The sequence below is a fragment of the Suncus etruscus genome, chromosome 6 (assembly GCF_024139225.1).
Source record: "Suncus etruscus isolate mSunEtr1 chromosome 6, mSunEtr1.pri.cur, whole genome shotgun sequence".
In the NCBI taxonomy this organism is placed as follows: domain Eukaryota; kingdom Metazoa; phylum Chordata; class Mammalia; order Eulipotyphla; family Soricidae; genus Suncus; species Suncus etruscus.
Genome location: NC_064853.1, coordinates 58761267 through 58783700, shown reverse-complemented (window position 1 = coordinate 58783700; position 22434 = coordinate 58761267). Strand labels below are relative to the sequence as shown.

The window sequence follows — 22434 nt, the reverse complement described above, 5'->3', positions numbered from 1 at the left end:
GAGAACATTGGTGGTGGGAAGGTGAAGGGGGGTGGTGAACATTCAATGACTGAAACCTAACTACAAACATTTCTGTAGCCACAGTGCTTAAATAAGGAAATTATTTTAAAAAAAAGTTTTAATGACAAAGTTTAATAAAAATATGATCTGTAGTAGACATTGTTGCTGCCTAACCCACAAACCATTCCTCACTTTTTTCTGTCTTAATAGAGAACTTTGGCTGCTTATAGATAAATGCTTTTAAGCCTTCTGAGACAGAGGTGGTTGTCCTGTCTCTGCCCCCAGAGAATGATCCTGAGTAGTTAAAGAAATAATTAATATTTTCATTTTCCCTCACAAGGACAGATCCAGGCATATTTTGATATGCCTTGAGGGGAAATCTGCTGAGAAGTAACAACAACAACAACAACAAAACAATAAAAATAATCTTTTGTTTTGTTTTTTGGGCCACATCTGTTTGTGGTTGTCTTATCTGTTGTACTGTCTCTATGACACCTCCCTCATTCTTGAAGCAGGACAGGAGGGAGTGATTATTTATTATCTTTTAGAAAGCCCACAATTTACCACCAGGAAGGAAGCTCGCACAAAGGTAGGCAAAATACTAAGATTAGTATCTTGAAAAGAACTCCAAAACCCTTGGTAGAATTCTCAGTCTTTGATACTGAATAAATCAATCCTGTTTTGTGAGAGGGACTCTAAACACAAATTGGATATTGTCCTTTCAAAACTAACATTTATAAGGGACAGTGGTTGAGCATATGTCTTACTGTATGACACATTAAATCCCCAGGATCAACCCCCTCCCTCCAAAAATAGAAAAAGACAATACATGTAACCTTCTCTCTGTAAGGATATAACCCTCACATACTAGGAAACCCTAATATGCTTATCTCATTTCAATACAGAGCATAACTTAAATCATGCATTTCCTGGTAACCTCCCAACTGACCTTCCTGTTCTTCCTACAGTCCACTGTCTTAGCTGAGACAGTAAAGATGGTGTCTAAAGCCATATGACTGAGTTCCTCAGTCTTTATAGGTCTCTCCCATGGACATGTTATGCTTGTTTAATTGTCCAGTTTCTAAAGAACACTGAGTAGTGCAGGATTATTTCTCCAATGCCATCTTACTATGAGATTTCTTTTTGGGGGGGCCACACCCGGTGTTGCTCAGGGGTTACTCCTGGCTGTCTGCTCAGAAATAGCTCCTGACAGGCACAGGGGATCATATGGGACACGGGGATTCAAACCAACCACCTTAGGTCCTGGATGGGCTGCTTGCAAGGCAAACACCGCTGTGCTATCTCTCCGGGCCCAGAGATTTTTCTTTAAGAAAACATTGATTTATTTATTTTATTAATTTATCTTTTAGTAACACAAGATAGTTTTATTAAACAAAATTTTCTCATTTCTTTTTTTCTCAGCCATACCCAGTGACGCTCAGGGGTCACTCCTGGCTATGTGCTCCTGGCTTGGGGGACCATATGAGACACCGGGGGATCGAACCTCGGTTCATCCTAGGCTAGCACGGGCAAGGCAGATCCTTTACCGCTTGCGCCACCACTCCAGCCCCTTATTAAATAAAATTTACTTTAAACAATGTGAGGGGAGAGACCAGAGATATAGTTCAGTAGGTGAGGCACTTGCCTTGCACATTGTCAATTGGGTTTGATCCTCAGCAGCCCATAGGGTTCCCAAGACCTTCAAGAGGTGATGCCTGAGTGATGAGTCAAGAGTAAATTCTGAGGACTGATAGTTGTGATTCAAAATGAAAAAAAAGTTTAAAAAACGAAAACATGGGGCCGGTGAGGTGGCGTTAGCGGTAAGGTGTCTGCCTTGCAAGCGCTAGCCAAGGAAGGACCACGGTTTGATTCCCTGGTGTCCCATATGGTCCCCCCCAAGCCAGGGGTGATTTCTGAGCGCTTAGCCAGGAGTAACCCCTGAGCATCAAATGGGTGTTGTCCCAAAAACAAAAAAAAAAAAAAACAAAAAAAAAACAAAAAAAAGGAAAACGTGAGGGGAGAGAAAGAGAGAAACTAAGTGCTCAAGTGTGAAAAACAAGCAAACAAAAAGAAATAGAAAAATCCATGTTCTAAAGGCTTGAAGACCAAGTCTTTGTTTTCCTTTTTTTTTTTTAAGTTATGAGGACTGTAACTCAGTGTTAGTGCACTTATCTTACAAGTTTAGGTACTGGGATTGAGTCCCCACAACATAGAAAAAGAAATTAACAAACAATTGTGGGATAGATTTTCTGTTACTCACTGCCAAAGGACCCTGATATATCATTTTTCTTTGAAAAATAAAAAGACTAAAATAGACTGAGAAAAACACTAGCAGAAATGGCTTGATCGAAAAAAATTAAATATATTTCATGGCTATAAATTGACTGCAGAAATACTCATGTCCCATGCAGAGATAGAGTAATGTTCAAGTTTGTTCATTGAAACATTATTTCAACAAAAGAATGAAACATAAATGTTCTGAGGCCTGAACAATAGCCCAGCGGGTAAGGTTTTTTTACCGTGCAAGTGGCCATCTTAGTTCTAATCTCTGGCATCCCATATGGTCTTCCCAGCCTGCCAGGAATGATTTCTGATGACAAAGTTAGGAGTACCCCTGAGTGCCACTGGACATAATCCCAAAACGCAAATATCTATCTATCTATCTATCTATCTATCTATCTATGTGTATACATATATATAAATGTGCCTAAAGAGACAAGTATTTAAATTATTTACAGTAAAACATACCCTTTCATGTGCCCAATCCCCCTGGGTGTCCTAATTGTTATCTAATAGTTGCCACAAATACTACAGGTATGAATTAATTTATCAAGAAAGCTGTCATGGCCTAATGCAGGGTGACTAGCATGGGTGTCAGTCATCATGACTAAGTACATGTTGTACTGTATGGTTTACTCTCTTGACTGACTTTAATCAAAGTCAGAACAAATCCTGTATATGCTTTAATATAATAAGATGCCAATCCTTTGGATATTAACTCTTTTATACAGCTCTCAACTTTTTTTCCTGGATTTCTCCAACTTTTGCTATCAACCATCTCATGTCTCCCAAACTCATCTCAACTTTTTCTCCAGATGATTCTAGCTGGAACGTGTGTGCTAGACCTCTCATTGCTTATCTACTTTATTTTACTGTGGTTGTTTTCTTTATAATAACACAAGAGGAACATGAATTACAAGCATAACCAGAATGTCAGTATAATTTGATGCAAATATTCTTGGCATTTGCCAAATTCTTATTTATCTTTGGTTAAACTTTCACTCAAAAAATATAAGTATTCTTTTTTTTTAAGTATTCTTGTTATTCTGTGTCATTACAGAATTGTGTTCTGGCAATTACATCTTTCTGAATTTAGTGACTTCACACATTATATTTTTCTTAATGTATCAGTGAGGGTAGACTAACATGACTAATAGATAAAAGTATGCAATAGATACTCAAACAATAAAATGCTTGTTCTTGTTCCTGAAACTGTCCTGTTAATGGAATTTAAGCCAGTGTATTGGCTTCCCTCCATATGGTAATACTGGGGTCTGCTCACTGCATCTCTGTTGTTCTTAAATGCATTGTTACTATCTCTATCCTCCCTGAAAAAATGAAAGACCAAAGAGAGCTCTGAGTAGCAGGTTTCGCCATTTCAATGTTATCACTTCTGAAAGATAGATACATTCCATATTGTGTATGGGTCAAATTTGTGTTCCTTAAGCCAAAGTTTAATTGCTGCAAATTAATTTTTCATATAAATATCAATATAGTTTCTGTTCCATATATTCAGAAGAGATAATGATTATGGATTTACTTTCTAGGCTGGGTTTTGTCTTTTTTTTTTTGTCCCCCAATTCACAATACAGACCAGGCCTAAAGGGCTTGGGTTGAGGTATATATGGGGTGCATTTACTGTACCTCCTCTTTCTATACAGTCAGTGTAAAGAACACAGCCTTTGGTAAGAATTGGGAGGCCTTATCTTTTCCTTTTTATTTTGATTATATATATATATATATATATATAAATAAAATCCTTCACCAGTGCAACATTCCCATGACCAATATCCCAAGTGTCCTTCCTCCCCACCCCACACTGGCCTGTACTCTAGAAAGGCTTTCTACTTCCCTCATTCAGTCACATTTTGTTATGATAGTTCTCAGTGTAATTAATTATGTGACTGCACTAAATGATCCCTGTGGTGAGTTTCATGTCAGGAGCTGGACCCTCTAGTCCTTCTCTATTTTGTCTCTGAGAATCATTACACAAATATTTTTCATTTTTCTCAAAAGCCATAGATGAGTGAGACCATTCTGTGTTTATCTCTCTCCCTCTGACTTATTTCACTCAGCATAATAGATTCCATATACATCCATGTATAGAAAAATTTCATGACTTCATCTCTTCTGATGGGTGCATAATATTCCATTGTATATATGTACCATAGTTTCTTTAACCATTCATCTACTGAGGGGCATCTAGACTGTTTCCAGACTCTAACTATTGTAAACAACGCTGCAATGAATATCGGTGTGAGAAAGGGATTTCTGTATTCTATTTTTGTGTTCCTAGGATATATCCCTAGGAGTGGTATAGCTGAATCATATGGAAGCTCAACTTCCAGCTTTTGGAGAACTCTCCATATCGCTTTCCACAAAGGTTGAATCAGACAGCATTCCCACCAGCAGTGAATAAGAGTTCCTTTCTCTCCACACCCCAGCCAGCACTGCTTGTTCTCATTCTTTCTGATGTGTGCCAATCTCTGTGGTGTGAGATGGTACCTCATAGTTGTTTTGATTTGCATCTCCCTGATAATTAGTGATGTAGAGCATTTTTTTCATGTGCCTTTTAGCCATTTGTATTTCTTTTTTGTCAAAGTGTATGTTCATTTCTTCTCCCTATTTTTTGATGGGGTTAGATTTTTTTTCTTGTAAAGTTCTGTCAGTGCCCTATATAATTTGTCTTCTCCTGAAATAGTCTCCTATAATTAGGCTTTTCTAAAGAAGAAAATTAGAGCCCTCTATTATTAAACCAAGGATTCAGTTATCTAGTCTAGGTTTACGTGTTGGATAAGATATCAATCAGTCTGCATGAATCACCCAGTTTATGTACTGTCCAAAGATACTGCCTATCTATCTAGTAAGAAGTCTCAAAAACTTGAAGGTCAAAAAGGAAAATTCAGTGAGAAAATGTTCATGGCCTAATTCCATACCCATATGTAACCCCTCGCCAAAAGAAAATTACAAAAGAATATCCTTCAAAGAAGAAATACAAATGGCCAAAAGACACATGAAAAAATGCTCCACATCACTAATCATCAGGGAGATGCAAATCAAAACAACTCTGAGGTACCACCTCACACCACAGAGATTGGCACACATCACAAAGAATGAGAACAAACAGTGTTGGCAGGGATGTGGAGAGAAAGTAACTCTTATCCACTGCTGGTGGGAATGCCGTCTAGTTCAACCTTTATGGAAAGCAATATGGAGATTCCTCCAAAAACTAGAAATAGAGCTCCCATACGACCCAGCTATACCATTCCTAGGAATATACCCTAGGAATACAAAAATACAATACAAAAATTCCTTCCTTACACCTATATTCATTGCAGCACTATTTACCATAGCAAGACTCTGGAAAACACCAAGATGTCCTTCAACAGACGAATGGCTAAAGAAATTGTGGTAATATACACAATGGAATATTATGCAGCTATCAGGAGAGATGAAGTCATGAAATTTTCCTATACATGGATGTACACAGAATCTATTATGCTGAGTGAAATGAGTCAGAGAGAGAAAGAGAGAAAAACGCAGAATGGTTTTACTCATCTATAGGTTTTAAGAAAAATGAAAGACTTTCTTGTAATAATAATTTTCAGACACAAAAGAGAGAAGGGCTGGAAGTTACAGCTCACCTTATGAATCTCACCATAAACAGGGATGAGTTTAGTTAAAGAAATAACTACATTTTGAACTATCCTAATAATGAGAATGTATGAGGGAAATAGAAAGCCTGTCTAGAGTACAGGCGGGGTTGGGTGGGGAGGAGGGAGATTTGGGACATTGGTGATAGGAATGTTGCACTGGTGATGGGTGTTGTTCTTTACATGATTGAAACCCAAACACAATCATGTATGTAATCAAGGTGTTTAAATAAAATATATAAAAAATGTAGGTAATGTAGTCAAAGAATGCTACATTAGCAAGGAAGTGGATGACAGTTTTACTCATTTTAGGATTATAAATAACCATAGCAAATGAATTCACAAAAATGCACAAAGTTAACTCCTAGACTCAGTAAAAACTATGGTAGTTACCAATTGGAAAGAATGAAAGTGGGAAGAATGAGAACTGAAAGTATCGGTTGGTGGCAGGTTGTCACCAGAACTTCAGAAATGGGTTTAGTGAATTCTGTACACATGTCATTTATAAACTTTAACTGAAATTCTATAGTAACGTAAGCACAAAATAAATCAATTTTAAGAAAAAAAAAGAATGTGCTTTCCACTGTTCCTGGCAACATCATCGGGTACAGACAATGGCATGTTTAATACATGGCTTTAGACAAGAAATAGCACAGGGTTTAAGGCAATTATACACATGACAGTTTATTTCCATCCCAGACACCAAGTATGTTCAGAGTCAAGAGTAAGTCTTGAGCACCACAAGGTATAGCCCAATCTTCTCCGAACAAAAAAAAATAATATGGCTTTAGAAAACAATAAACCAACAATTAGATGAACCTGAAAAGAAATTTGAAGGGCCAAAGCAACAGTGCAGTGAGTAGAACATTTAACTTGCATGCGGCTGACTTGGGTTTGATCTCCTGGCATCCCCATTGGGTTTCCCAAGCACTGCCAGGAGTGATTCCTGAACATTGATCCCAGGAATGACCCTTAGCACCTTCAGAGTATGTGCCCCTAAATCAAAAAAAAAATGTAATGTCCCTAAGGAGAGACATGCTTGGCTGGTTACATAGCAGGGGCTATTTTAAATGGTGGCATCACAAAGTCATCAAGGATTAGTTCAGTCCATGGGCCTTATACAAATTTTTAATATATATTATGCATATAAATAAACATACACTATATGTATGGGGGGTACATGGAACACTTCAGGAATTATAATGTCATCCTTCTATCAGAGGCCAGGCGAACATTCCCTATATGTTCCCAATTTTAGTATACGAAGCTACTGAAGTTCAACACCAGATTCTTAATCTTCACAGTGCATCAGAATTACCATGAGTCAAGAAATTTATTTCATGAAAACCAGACACACAGAGGTGGGTATTTATTTAATTTAAATAAGAAATAAGATGATAACACACAATCTAATTTTCATCTTGACCTGGTCAGTACTTTCCCTGAAAGCTGCTGATAATTTAAGTTGTATTATAAGCAAAGTGTTGTCAGTGAGCAGTGAAGAATTTGAACTAAGGAAATAGTTTTGTTTTAAACTAATAAGAACAGGATTACGTACACTTGATCTTAGCCAAAAGGCCGAGAAGCTATAGAGTAATTTGTTTTTATTTTCCTATAGTGTGGTGGTGACATTGGATTTTCATAATCTAATTCAGTCATTTTCCACTTCTACTTTATTAGCAACAGGACACAGTCTTAGGATTATAGTCTTCTAAGGATCATATACATATACAAATAAGTATAGAGATATCTCTGCTTCTCTTCAATGCTCAACCTATAACTTAAGCTATGCAATAGTCTGAAACCAGGTCAGGCAGAGAGGACGGAGAGACACAACCCAGGAATGGAATTAGCATCTGAGAGATACATATTGTATAGGAAGAATGTGGATCATTCTAGAAACTACAAGTGAGTCAATAAAATTGAAGTGGAGAGGATTTTGTAGGGATGGGGCAGAGATGAGACTAAAAAAGGGAAGTGGGAAACATAATGAAGAGAAGCGCCTTTAGCCTTTTCTAACTACACTTTGTTGAATATTTGGATCTTACACAATGAGTTATCAACAAACTCCAAATGATTTTTCAAATAGGAGTCATGACCAGGAAATGATCTCAATTTTAGAAAAAAGCATTCTGACCCAAAGATTAAAAAATTAATATGTGGGAGGGAATGATCTAGTTCAAGGAAAATAGAACTATATCACATTCCACTCCTACCTCACCTCAAGGACTTCCCTCTCCGCTTTCCAACTCATCATCACCTGCTGGAACTTACAGTGTTAGAGAATCCATGCTCCAGACATACCTTGACCCTGTGACAGGAGAGCTGCTGTGTAGCCCTGAAGTATAAATTGTTCCCAGGGGATTAAACTGTAGTTGCCCTAGACACAAATAGATGTCAACAGACCTTGTACTGCTTTTTTCTTTCTTGTCTTACTTCCTGTTTCTCCTCTCCTATTGTACATAACTTCCAAATAAAATATATAGACACAAGTATTTATTATCTGAGAGAACTCAAACTAAGAAAGGTCACTGAAGCTTAAAGATGGTGAAGACCTTCATGAACAGAAGATGTAAAGCTGGAGACAAAGGACAGAAATTGAAGAGACATTAAAGCTAAACAGGGAAAGTACAAGGAATTCCAGGATGGCACTATAGTTTCCTTTTGGGCATGTCAGGATGGCAAAGTCATTTACCAAGAGAAAAAAATCAGAAAAAAAGAATTTGGAGAAAAAATATAGGCTCAGAGTTGGAAATGCTGAATTTAAGATGTTTGAAGAACAGTCAAGTGAAGGTAGGACCAGGTCATGGGTTACAACAGCTGGATCTCAAAAGGTTGGCCTGAGTTGGATACAATTTTGGGTTCAGCAAATTTTTATCATTTTTGTATTTTATATCCAAATATTCTATCTATTTAAAGGAAAATACAAGATGAAAACAGGAGATACCTCTCTTCATATCAGGGTATTCAAGAACGTATTTCCTTTCCCAGCTGTATAGAGATCAAGAGTACAGATCTAGGTTTGGCTAACCAGATGCTACAACTCGGAATTTTTAATGTTGATGGGGAGTTTCACCAAAGCAAGGCAGTTGCTCTCACTAGAGTGGTTGGGACAGAATTGAGAGGTGTCTCTGTATGTTATGGTAGCCAATTTCTTACTTCTAAAACCTTTGCTAGTTGACAGGTATGGAAGCCAAGGATCCATACTAGTTTATCATACTGGTAAAAATGAAAATTTAACCATTGTGGTAAAAAATTGACACTTAAATTCCATTTTTCAATTTGGAAAGGGCTAAGTGTTCTACTTCTTTTTTTTAGTAAAGTAAATACATTTTATATGGGAAATATAGAGGGGATTTCTATGGAAAATATAGAGTGAAGAGTTAGGGAGGATAGAAAGAAATAGAAAGAAAAATAACATTTCAATGTAAGTGTGGTTTTCTCCAGTGAAGAGGGGGTGGAGGATGGAGAGAGGGATGTGAGGAACTATATACACCATATGTATAATTCTATAATTGTATAATTGGGATGTGTAAGAAAGATACCTAGAAAGTGTGTTCCATAAGGTGAAAGGAAACTATTGCATATTCAGAATAGTCAGATGTGAAAGATTGAGGGGAAATGGGAAGTAACCATGTCCTGACTCTAAGTTCAGGGATAACTCCTGATGGAGCTTAGGGTGGACCATATGGGATGCTGGAAATTTAACTCAGATTGGCCACATGCAAGGCAAGTGCCCTGCCCACTGTCTTATGTCTCAGGCCCCTATTTATTTGTTTGTTTGTTTGTTTGTTTTCAGTTTGGGGACCACAAGAATTACTTACTCCTTGCTCTGTGCTCAGAAATCACTCCTGACAGGCTCAGGGGCCATGTGGGTTTCCAGGGATCAGATCAGGGTCAGCGGAGTAAGAAATGGCTGACTGTAGGGACTGCCAGGTAAAGTGCAGATTGCTTCACCTGCCGAGTCTCCGCCCTGCTGTGCTTCTTCTGAGGAAACTGAGGACCTCAAGGGAGCCCTGTCCTGTGCTCTCTGTCTTTTCTGAATCCTTGAAGCTCTCCTCAGAGCCCTGGGAAGTGAACCCAAAAAAAACTGCATTCTGAATCTACCCAGCGAGCCAGTGAGTAAGAAATGGCTGACTGTGGGGACTGCCAGGTGAAGTGCTGATTGCTTCACCTGCCGAGTCTCCATCCTGCTGTGCTTCTTCTGAGGAAACTGAGGACCTCAAGAAAGCCCTGTCCTATGCCTCTCTGTCCTTTCTGAATCCTTGAAACTCTCCTCAGAGCCCTGGGAAGCGAACCCCAAAAAAAACTGCATTCTGAAGCTACCCAGCGAGCAAGTGAGTGGGTAAGAAATGGCTGACTTTACAAGCCCAGAAAGGGGAAGCCTCTGAACTCTGCTGGAACTCAGATGCCAGCACCCCTATCTGCCTGTCTTCTGTGCTGCGCTCCAAAGGTTTGAAAGAATTCATTAGTAAATCCATCTGGGCCTGGACTTTTGTTTTTGGGCAGACGTTGATTACTGTCTTAATTTCCTCAATAGTAATGGGTATGTTTAGATATGCTACATCCTCTTCATTCAACTGTGGAAGATTATAAGAGTCCAAAAATTTATCCATTTCTTCCAGGTTTTCATTTTTAGTGGCATAGAGTTTCTCAAAGTAGTTTCTGATTACCCTTTGGATCTCTACCATATCAGTAGTGATCTCTCCTTTTTCATTCCTAATACGAGTTATCAAGTTTCTCTCTCTCTCTTTCTTTGTTAGGTTTGCCAGTGGTCTATCAATCTTGTTTATTTTTTCAAAGAACCAACTTCTGCTTTCGTTGATCTTTCGGATTGTTTTCCGGGTTTCCACTTCATTGATTTCTGCTCTCAGCTTTGTTATTTCCTTCTGTCTCCCTATTTTTGGGTCTTTTTGTTGAGTACTTTCTAATTCTATGAGCTGCGTCATTAAGCTATTCAGGTATAGCTTAATACCTGAATTAAGTATTCTTCTTTTGAGGATAGATGCCAAGAAGAGACACCATTTCTATTTATATATGGTCATAATAATATATACAAATCATTTCTATTCACATATTCCTATTTTTGAGAGCTCTCCATATTATTTTCCTTGAAGGTTGAGCCAGATAACATCAGAACTGAATGAGTGTTCCTTCCTTACCATATTCCCATCAACACTGACTGTTTTAATATGTGCTGTTCTCACAGGTCTAAGATAATATCTCAATATTGTTTTGATTTGCATTTCCCTAATCATGAGTGATAATGACCACTTTTTTATCTTCTTAGATAAAGTGTCTATTCATCTCCTCACCCCACTTGTGGATCATGTCATTGGACTTCTTTGTTGATGAGTTTATGAGTGTTGTATAGATATTCACTACCAGTTCTTTATCCACTGCATTTCTCCCATTAGTAGTGTGTCTTTTAACAACAAGTTTGAGTTTCTTTCACTGTGAAATAATTTTTATTTAATGTAGACTCATTTGTTTATTTTTGTTGTCTTTGACATTATGACCATCTCATTGAAGTCCCCTCTGGTCAATTTCCAGAAGAACTCTGCCAGTGTTTTATTCAATGTATTCTGATTTAATATCAAGATACTTAATCAACTTTGAGTTTACTTTTGTGACAGGTGTGAGGTATGTTTCTAATTTTATCTTTTTACAAGTTTCTATCTAGATTTTTTTTTGTGGTTTTTGGGTCATACCTGGCAGTGCTCAGGGGTTACTCCTGGATCCATGCTCAGAAATTGCTTCTGGCAGGCACAGGGGACCATATGTACGCCCGGATTCGAACCGATGACCTTCTGCATGAAAGGCAAACGCCTTACCACCATGCTATCTCTCTGGCCCTGCTATCTAGTTTTTCTAACACCATTTGTTTAAGTTATTTTCTTTGCTACGCTTCATATACTTAACTCCTTTGTCATATCAATCTGGGGGTTTAACTTGGGACTCTCAATTTTGTTCCAATGGTCTTCAGATCTCTCTTTACTCCAGTATGATGCAGTTTTTATTAATATAGCTTTATAATATAGTTCCAAACTGGAAATATAATGCCTCCATATTCCTCCCCCATTAGGATTGCTTTGACTATTCAGTACTTTGTCATCTATACACCTTTTTTTTTTTTTTTTTTTTTTTTGGTTTTTGGGCCACACTCGGTGAAGCTCAGGGGTTACTCCTGGCTATGCACTCAGAAATCGCTCCTGGCTTAGGGGACCATATGAGATGCCCCGGGATCAAACCATGGTTTGTCCTAGGTTAGCACATGCAAGACAGACGCCCTACTGCTTGTGCCACTGCTCTGGACCCATGTGATCTATAAAAATTTTAATAAAATTTGTTCACTGTCTTTGGAAACATCACTGGAATTTTAATAGTATCACATTCAATCTGTATAGTTCTTTAGATTGAATGGTCAGATCATTTCAACAATGTTAATTCTTCAAATCCATAAACAATGAATGTTTCCATTTTTTGGTGTCTTCTTCTATTTCTCTTAGCATTGATATACAGGTTTCATTGTATAAGTCTTTCACCTTCATTGTTAAATTTATTCTAGGGTATTTTATGTTTAGGAACTTTTTTCTGAAGACCTGGTGGTCTTCAGAGGTTACTCCTGAATCTGTGCTCACAAATCAGTCCTGAAGGCTTGGAGACTATATGTGATGCTGGGGATCAAACCCAGGTCAGCCACATGCTAGACAAATGCTTTCCCCGCTGTGCTATCATGGGAAATTTTTTTAAGAGGATAGTCTTTTTAATTTATTTTTCTTCTAGTTTATTATCTGTGTTAAAAATGCCACAGATTTTGTGTATTAATTTTGCTACCTTGCTGTATTTGTTTATTATTTTAAATAGATTTTATGGAGTCCTTGAGATTTTCAATATACAATATGTCATCTACATATAGTGATAGTTTGACTTAATTTCCAATTCAGATTCCTTTGATACCTCTTTAATCTGATGGTTGTGGTGAGGATTTCTAAGACTATATTGAATGAGAGTGGTGACAATGGACATCTTTTCTGTGTGCCTGATCTCCAAAGGAAAGGCTTTCAATATTTTACCACTGAGTATAATTATTGGTTATGGGTTTTGTGTAGATGGTCACTACTATCCTGAGGTCTGTTCCATCTATTCCTATTTTGGGGAGTTGTTTTTTTTTTTATAAATGAGTGTTGGATCTGATTATATGTCCTCATTGCATCAATTGATATGACCTTAAGGTTTTATCTTTTTTATCATTGAATGGTATATTACATTGATTAATTTACATATGTTGAACCGTCCTTGCATCACTGACATAAACCTTACTTGATTACGGTATTTAGAGATTGCTAGATTTAGTTCACTAAGGTTTTGTTGGGAATCTTTACTGATGTTCATCAGCAATGTCAGTATATAATTTTCTTTTTTACTAGTGTCTCTGTTTAGGTGTCAGTGTAATATTGGCTTCATTGAAGCTATTAGGAATAATTTTTGTTTCCTCTGTATTTTAAAAGAATTTGATAAGTATAAGAACTAAATCTCTTTGGAAGTTTTGGTAGAACTCACTGGTGAATTCATCTGGTCAGGGGCTTTTGTTCTTGGGAAGATTTTACATTACTGTTAAACAGTATTTTTTCATTTTTATTTCACAATGAGAAATTTCAGAGAAACATGCTTTTTTGAAGAAAAGTGACAACATAGAAATTATGTTCAGAGTGAACATGACAATGTCTAAATTTTCCTTAAAATAAGGTAGAAAATAAAGAAGGTTGACAAAATATTAATCATTGTTAAAGCTAAGAAATGGATGCTTATAGAATTTTGGAATATTCTTTTTATAATTTAGTATGCTTGAAAAACCTTCCTAAGTTTGGACACAGTAATGGGATCTGGAGAAAAAATTAGGAGAGGACAGAGAAAAGAGGCAGACAGGTGCCTGAGACAATAAAAAGAGAATAAATCATTGGAATGCTCTAAAGGAAATCCAGAGTCTCACGCATTAAATATGACCAACATGTATTTGTTGATTGATCTCAGTCCAGAAAATTGGCTACTAAATAGAAATAGAACTAAATTTGATTCAATCAGAAAACTAAAAATTTAGTAATATCTGAATACTTAAATCACTAACAACACTAGTTTGTTGGGTGTCTATTCTAGAAATTGTGATTCCTCCCATCTCACCTAGGTGCCACCGGTGGCCACATTTTTCTTTTGTAAACTATAGACATTCTCTCTCTCTCTGGTTGCTATTGTCACTCTGCTTTCTTAGAAGCATTAGTTCTACTTTTCTTTCCCTCAAGCTAAAAAAAAAAAAAAAAAAAAGCCTTTCCCCCAAATGATTTGTGCTTTTTCCCAGCCTTAGGCAGCCATGATTTTAAGAATTAGTATATTTAATGCTTTGCTCTTTGTACTTTTAATGTTTTTCTCTTTGTATAAAACCATCTGCACTCCATCCCACCTCCCAACCCATCCTTAAAAAGAGAATTCTGAATGTGCTTCTCAATATATCTTATTAGATAGAGGGCATCTGAATGGCACCATTCTGGGCCACTAAAAGGAATCTCTCCCAGTGGAAGAATGAAAAAAAAACTGCCTTTCCAGGGACACCTGTGAATTCAAGGCAAATATGTTGCTTGTTTGCCTCTGATGGGAGAAGGATGGCAGAAAATCAAGAGCTATGGGAAGACTGTCCTCACAGCTCAGTTCCTCTGCTGTGGGCGTTTTTCCAGTTGGTGCAACAGGAGATCTGGGGCCTGTGTTTGCTTTTCTTGGCATTCACAGAAGTGGTGTCTGTAGCTGAAGACACTGGGGCAGTTGCCAGAGGCCCTGCTGGAGTTGACTGTGTGATTCCAGGTTCCAAGATCTCATCTGCTCCCAGCGATGGGGAACATTCTGATCTTGGCAAATATTCTCATGCAGGCACTCTATGTCCAGTGACTCTTCTCCCTACTTCTCTGACCCCAAGCAGAGCAACAAAATGACCTCTAGACACACAGGGCTCAGCAACACTGTTTTCTCTGGAATTCCGGGTAACTCCCTAGGGAACTCAACCCAATGGAGGCAAACATAATTACAAACTGTTAGTGAGTGACCTGGCAGCACCTACCGGAGGAAAGGAGAGCCAGCCTGCCATCCTCAGGAGCTGTCCCCACAGGTCCTTAAGACTCCAGCAGTGGATATCTCTGAGCAGGCTACCTCAGATATGAACTGCTTCTGCCAGGCACATGAGCAGAGCTGACAGAGTTAGAAAACAAAATGTGACATTCAATGAGACATGTGTTCCCCTTCTCCGGGCTATAGCTGGTCACTAACATAAGGGTGGGTGTTCTCCCAGTGCCTGAGTCAAAGCCCAGCTGTCATTTTTGACCCAGGGGAACTCTGAATGAGGTCAGGCTAAAGTCTTCCAAAGCCCAGTCTCCCCTACCTCCCATTTTCATGACCCTCCAGTCTGCTTCCTGTTATAATTACCTTCTTTTCCCCACACTGCAGGGGCCCTTCTCCTGCTCTGACACAACCATGCACAGCATCTCAATTCTGTCCTCCTCCACTCCTAAGGAAGGGCTCAGCAACCACCATCCCCGAGAGACTTGTAGCCAGTGTTGCTTAAGTCCAAGAGCAAGACAAAATCAAATCCCATGAATTCACTCTTTCTTGGTTCTTGCCTCCACAGAAATATTTCCAGCTCTTCTATTCCAATCTTGTAAATTTTTTTCCTGGATACAAAACAGACAGTTCAGAGATTTGGGTCACCATTATGGTTTTAGTTGAGAAACCGTCTCCATTTATATGATCTGATTTCTTAACTAATCATTATTCATCTTTACTACATACTAATGCCTGGTAAATATTATTCTAATCAACCACCCTGTTGAGAATGAAGAAATTGCAGTCCAGAGAGATTAAACTGCTGAAGGTGATCCAGCTATTAGATAGTAGAGCCAGAATTTTAAATTGAATATTCTCAACCCAGAGATCATGCTTTTAATCACACAATAGAGCATTTTCCAACACCTATCAGGAAGATCTCTTTTAAAAAACTTCTCGCCTTACTTTTGCACTTTCTTTAGATAAAGTTTGCCACCTATTCCATGATTAACAAAAAGTCTCTTTTCTTCCTTTTTTTTCTGCCCTCATTCTGGAGATCCCCTCAGGTTAATTCCTGATCATTCCTCTGCCATGCTTGTGTCAGTAAACTTTGAACTACAAGAAGCTAATCCCCCAACTCAGACATAATTACAAAAGTCTTACATAATAGTAATTGTTGATCAGACTGCAGGACAAGATAAATGAGCACCTTGACTATATCCTCAAGGATCTAAGAATCATGGTTCTACCCAACTCTGCAAAGTTTATCCAAAAATTGCTTCCATTTAACAGATGATGGTAGTCCAGGGATGTACCATTAGTGGTAGAGTGTGGGTCTCAACTTTTAGTTTTGCACAAGAGATCAGACAGTCATGGGAAAATAGTGTATTTCGGCCAGGGGATATTGAGCAGTTTCTTGAATCTTACTAAGCCAGCCAAACTTCTTTTTTCTCTGCTACTTTCCCTGCCGCTTTTATTAGCCAGAGTTGAACATAAATCACCTGAGGGTCAGGGTTGATGTAATTAAAGGTCTTTGTGTTGACTAATTTAGAAAATGTGAAAGGAAAAAGTAAAGTGACTTTCTTGGTGTAAGACAACAGGTGAGCACCCGTTTTGCTTCTGTGAGGCTTTAGGATTAATCCCTAATACTGTATGGCCCCTCAAAGACTGTCAGTGAGGCCCTAGTGACCCCCAAACACCTTTTGGTGTGATCTTCCCAACATCAGCCAAAAAAAATGTTTTGTAAGAGGTTAGGGCGCTTGCCAGGAGTAACTGACAACACATCCTCTCTCACTGTCCCCCAGTGCATGAGGCGGGGGAGGGAACTTTCCAGCAATCAGTTCTAATTGAACCAATCTAGGTTATAGGCACAATAACAGCACAAAGTAATCATGCTTTCTGAGGCAATCTCTGGCAAAAGGAATGGGATTACTGGAATTGTTTAGATTAGTCAGGGCCTGGGAAGAGATCACCTTCCCCTACAAAGAGAAAGGCATTTGTGTTCTGCAGCAAAGGAAGAATACATGGTAGAGATGCTCTAATATCAGTTTGTTCATCGGGGCACTGCTTAGCTCTGCAATTTGTGCATCTTCTAAGGTGCCTGAAGAGAAGAGTAAATGCAGTTTGTTCCACTTGTTAGGCTATATATCCTGGTGTAGAGGTCTCAGCCCAGATAATGGGATGTTTTCCTTCTCCAACATGGTCAGTGTCTTTATGTTCACCAAGTAACCCACTGGATAGTAAACTCCTAAATGAAGCACCTCTATCTAATGTTTAAAGGGGTATTTTAGTGATCACTCTCATGTTTTCCATAAATAATAAAGGAGGAGGGAGAGGTAGAAAGAAAGATAAAGAGAAGATAACTATAGAAAGAGAGGGGAAAGTGCAAGAAATACAAGGAGGGAAATGTGGAGAAGTACAATGGAGGAAGAAGAGATAAGATAAAGGAGGAAGGAGGACAAAAGAAAAGAAAGGAGGAAGGAAGACTGAAGGGAAGAAAAGGAGAAAGGAGGAAGAAAGGGAGGGAAGAAGGAAGAAAGGAAGGGAGAGGGAAAGAGGAAGGGAGGGAGGGAGGAAGGGAGGGAGGAGGGAGGGAGGAAGGAAGGGAGAGAAGAAGAGAGGGAGGGAAGAAGGGAGAGAGGAAGGAAGAAAGGAAGAGAGGGAGGGAGGAAGGGACAAAAGGAGAGAGGGAAAGAGGGAGGGAGGAAGAAAGGCAGAGAGAGAGGAAGGGAGGGACAGAGGAAGGTAAGAAGGTAAGAAGGAAGGGAGGGAGGTAAGAAGGAAGGGAGGGAGATAAGAAGGAAGGGAGGAAGGTAAGAAGGAAGGGAGGGAGGAAGGAAAGAAGGTAGATAGGGGAAGGGAGAGAGATATGGGAGGGAGGAAGAGAAGGAGGGAGGGAGGAAGGGAGGGAGAGAGGAAAGTAAGAAGAAAGGGAAGGAGGTAAGAAGGAAGGGAGGGAGGTATGAAGGAAGGGAGGAAGGGAGGAAGGAAAGGAGGGAGATAAGAGGAGGGAGGAAGAGAGGGAGGAGGTAAGAAGGAAGGGAGGGAAAAGAGTTTCAGTAGCTTGTACAGACTAAGAGATTAATGAGCGGAGGGACTTCAGAGCATAAAAACCGGCTAACCTTTGCAAAAGCTGGCTCCCTGTGTGTGACACCAGGCGGGGAAAATCCGCGAAAGTACACCGGCCCAGTGGGGCTCAGCTGTGAAAGACTGTGAGTGTGACCTGTCTATGTCTGTCTACTGTCCTCTTGCGTGAAACTCTTGCGAGTGGGGCAAAAAGAGGCTCAGAGGAGCACGGCCGCGTAGCTTCGCTACGCGGCCGTGCACTCTTTCTAAGGAAAGAACTCCATTGCAACAAGAAGGAAAAATCACACTAAGAACGGCGCTATATCACAGAAGCAAACATTTCTCTCTGGACTGTCTTCTCTGTTGCATGCTCGGGCCTAAGATTTGACCCAGTGTGAGGCTTCATCCACGGAGAACACCCCTCCCTTAGAGGCAAGTCAGCCCATCCAGAAAGGGAGGAGCCAGAGGAGTGTGCTGCCTACATCATATAGACAATGAATACCACCACAACACGTAGAAAAACCCACAATACAAGTGTGACAATGGGGAAACAACGCAGGCCAGCATCAGACATAGAGAATGAAGATGACAATTCTGAGGACCAGACTGAACAACTAATCAACCTCTCAGATAAGGACTTTAGACTAGCAATATGGAAGGTGCTCAACAGACTCCAAGAAACCATGGATCGAGTTGAACAGAACACTAATAAGAACCAAGAAAATATGAAGGCAGAAATGACAAAACTCCAAACTGAAATAACATGTCAACTAACAGGACTGAAAAAGTCAGTAAACGAAGTGAATGACAAAATGGATAAGCTCTGGGACAGGGTATCAGAAGCTGAGAATAGACTCGGTGCTGTGGAAGATGAGATACATAACAATTCCATACAGCAGGAGAGATTGGACAAAAAACTTAAAGCAAATGAGCAGACAATGGAAAAATTAGTCAAAGAATGGGAACAGACGAAAATAGAAGTCTATGATAAGATCAACAGAAACAACTTAAGAATCATTGGAGTCCCAGAGACCCAGGAAGAAAATTTCCAGGAAGAATCAATGGTCAAGAACATCATTAAAGAGAAACTTCCAGAGCTAAAGAATATATGTGATCAAATCCTGCATGCCCGAAGAGTACCAACCAAAAGAGACCCCAGAAAAACCACCCCAAGACACATCCTAGTCACAATGACAAATCCCACAGATAGAGACAGAATTCTGAAAACAGCAAGATCAAAAGGGGAAATCATGTTCAAGCAAGCTTCCCTGAGATTTACAGCAGACCTGTCACCAGAAACGCTCAATGCCAGAAAGCAGTGGTGGGATATTGTGACAAGACTGAATGAAATGAATGCTTCACCCAGAATACTATACCCAGCAAAACTCACTTTCCGGTTTGATGGAAGAATACATGGTTTCACAGACAAAAAAACAGCTCAGAAACTTCACAGACACAAAACCAGTCTTAAGAGAAAAACTGAAAGACCTAATCTAAGACAAGACTACCCAAAAGACACACCAAATTTTGAAATAAAGATGGCGTTAAATCCCAGGACAATTCTTTCTCTCAACGTCAATGGACTAAATGCACCAGTTAAGAGACACAGAGTGGTTAAATGGATCAAAAAAACTCAATCCAACCTTCTGCTGCCTACAAGAAACGCACCTGAATAGTCAGAACAAACATAGACTCAAAATAAAAGGCTGGAGAAAAATTATCCAAGCAAACAACACCCATAAAAAAGCTGGAGTGGCCATACTAATATCAGATAATGCAAACTTTATACTCAGGAAGGTTGTAAGGGACAAAGACGGACATTTTATATTAATCAAGGGGTACGTAGAGCAGGAAGAATTCACTCTCCTAAACATATATGCACCGAATGAGGGGCCAGCAAAATATTTAATACAACTGTTGACAAATCTGAAAAATAATATCAACAACAACACAATAATTGTGGGGGGACCTTAACACGGCTTTGTCAACACTGGACAGGTCAACCAGACTGAAACCCAACAAGAATATACTAGACCTGAGGAGAGAAATGGAAGAAAGAGGCTTAGTGGATATATATAGGACACTCCATCCCCAGAAACCTGGATACACATTCTTCTCCAATGTACATGGGACATTCTCCAGGATAGACTACATGCTGGCACATAAAACATACCTCCATAAGATCAAGAGGATAGAAATTTTGCAGACTACCTTCGCTGACCACAAGGCTCTGAAATTATTTGTGAACTCCAAAGGGACTCAGAAGAAACACTTTAATACCTGGAAGTTAAACAGCCTCATGCTCAATAACCAGTGGGTCCGAGATGAAATCAAGGAGGAAATAAAAAGGTTCCTGGAAACAAATGACAATAAAGACACAAACTCTCAGAACTTATGGGACACAGCAAAAGCAGTACTGAGAGGAAAATTTATAGCTTTGCAAGCACACATCAGGAAGGAAGAAGGAGCTTACCTGAGTAGCTTAATGACACAGCTAATAGAACTAGAAAATGCTCAACAAAAGGACCCAAGAATAGGAAGACAGAAGGAAATAACAAAGCTGAGAGCAGAAATTAACGAAGTGGAAACTCAAAAAACAATCCGAAAGATCAACGAAAGCAGAAGTTGGTTCTTTGAAAAAATAAACAAGATTGATAGACCACTGGCAAACCTAACAAAGAAAGAGAGAGAGAGAAACTTGATAACTCATATAAGGAATGAAAAAGGAGAGATCACTACTGATATGACAGAGATTCAAAGGGTAATCAGAAACTACTTTGAAAAACTCTACGCCACTAAAAATGAGAACCTGGAAGAAATGGATAAATTCTTGGACTCTTATAATCTTCCACGGTTGAAGGAAGAGGATGTAGCATATCTAAACACCCCCATCACCATTGATGAAATTACAACAGTAATCAAATGTCTGCCGAAAAACAAAAGCCCAGGTCCAGATGGATTCACTATGAATTCTATCAAACTTTCCCAGAGGAACTACTGCCAATCTTGGCAAGACACTTTCATGAAATTGAACAAACAGAAACACTTCCAAATAGCTTTTATGAAGCCAACATCACCTTGATACCTAAACCAGACAGAGACGCTACCAAAAAAGAAAATTACAGACCAATATCACTGATGAATGCAGATGCAAAGATCCTCAACAAAATCCTGGCAAATAGGATTCAATGCCTCGTTAAGAAGATCATCCACTACGATCAAGTAGGTTTCATCCCAGGAATGCAAGGCTGGTTTAACATCCGTAAATCTATCAACATAATACACAACATCAATAACAAGAAAACTAAAAACCACATGATCATATCAATAGATGCAGAGAAAGCATTTGATAAGTCCAACACCCATTCTTGATCAAAACTCTCAGCAAGATGGGAATGGAGGGAACCTTTCTCAATATAGTGAAGGCCATCTACCACAAGCCAGTGGCAAATATTATCCTCAATGGAGAAAAACTGAAAGCCTTCCCTCTAAATTCTGGCACAAGACAAGGCTGTCCTCTCTCACCACTCCTATTCAACATAGCACTGGAAGTACTTGCTATAGCGATTAGGCAAGAAAAGGATATCAAGGGAATCCAGATAGGAAAGGAAGAAGTCAAGCTCTCACTGTTTGCAGATGACATGATACCTACTTAGAAAACCCTAAAGACTCTATCAAAAAGCTTCTAGAAACAATAGACTCATATAGCAAGGTGGCAGGCTACAAAATTAACACACAAAAATCAATGGCCTTTCTATATACCAATAGTAATAAGGATGAAATGGACATTAAGAAAAAAAACCCCATTCACAATAGTACCACACAAACTCAAATATCTTGGAATCAACTTGACTAAATATGTGAAGGACCTATACAAAGAAAACTATAAAACTCTGCTCCAAGAAATAAGAGAGGACACACGGAAATGGAAACACATACCCTGCTCATGGATTGGCAGGATTAACATCATCAAAATGTCAATACTCCCCAAGGCATTATACAGATTTAATGCCATCCCTCTAAAGATACCCATGACATTCTTCAAAGAAGTGGATCAGACACTTTTGAAATTCATTTGGAACAATAAACTCCCTCGAATAGCTAAAGCAATCATTGAGAAAAAGAATATGGGAGGAATTACATTTCCCAACTTTAAACTGTACTACAAAGCAACAGTTATCAAAACAGCATGGTAATGGAATAAGGATAGGTCCTCAGATCAGTGGAATAGGCTTGAATACTCAGAAAATGTTCCCCAGAGATACAACCATCTAATTTTTGATAAAGGAGCAGAAATCCTAAATGGAGCAGGGAAAGCCTCTTCAACAAGTGGTGTTGGCACAATTGATAG

At 39.0% G+C, this 22434-nt stretch overlaps 1 non-coding gene and 1 pseudogene across 1 annotated transcript; both read right to left on the bottom strand.

The window, feature by feature from the left end:
* Positions 1 to 3847: 3847 nt before the first annotated feature.
* On the bottom strand, positions 3848 to 3982 carry LOC126012589 (small nucleolar RNA SNORA51). The gene has a single exon (XR_007497043.1). It is a non-coding gene; the product is annotated as a small nucleolar RNA SNORA51 (small nucleolar RNA).
* A 3395-nt stretch (positions 3983 to 7377) lies between these two features.
* Positions 7378 to 7523, bottom strand: LOC126012788 (uncharacterized; annotated as a pseudogene).
* Positions 7524 to 22434: the final 14911 nt, after the last annotated feature.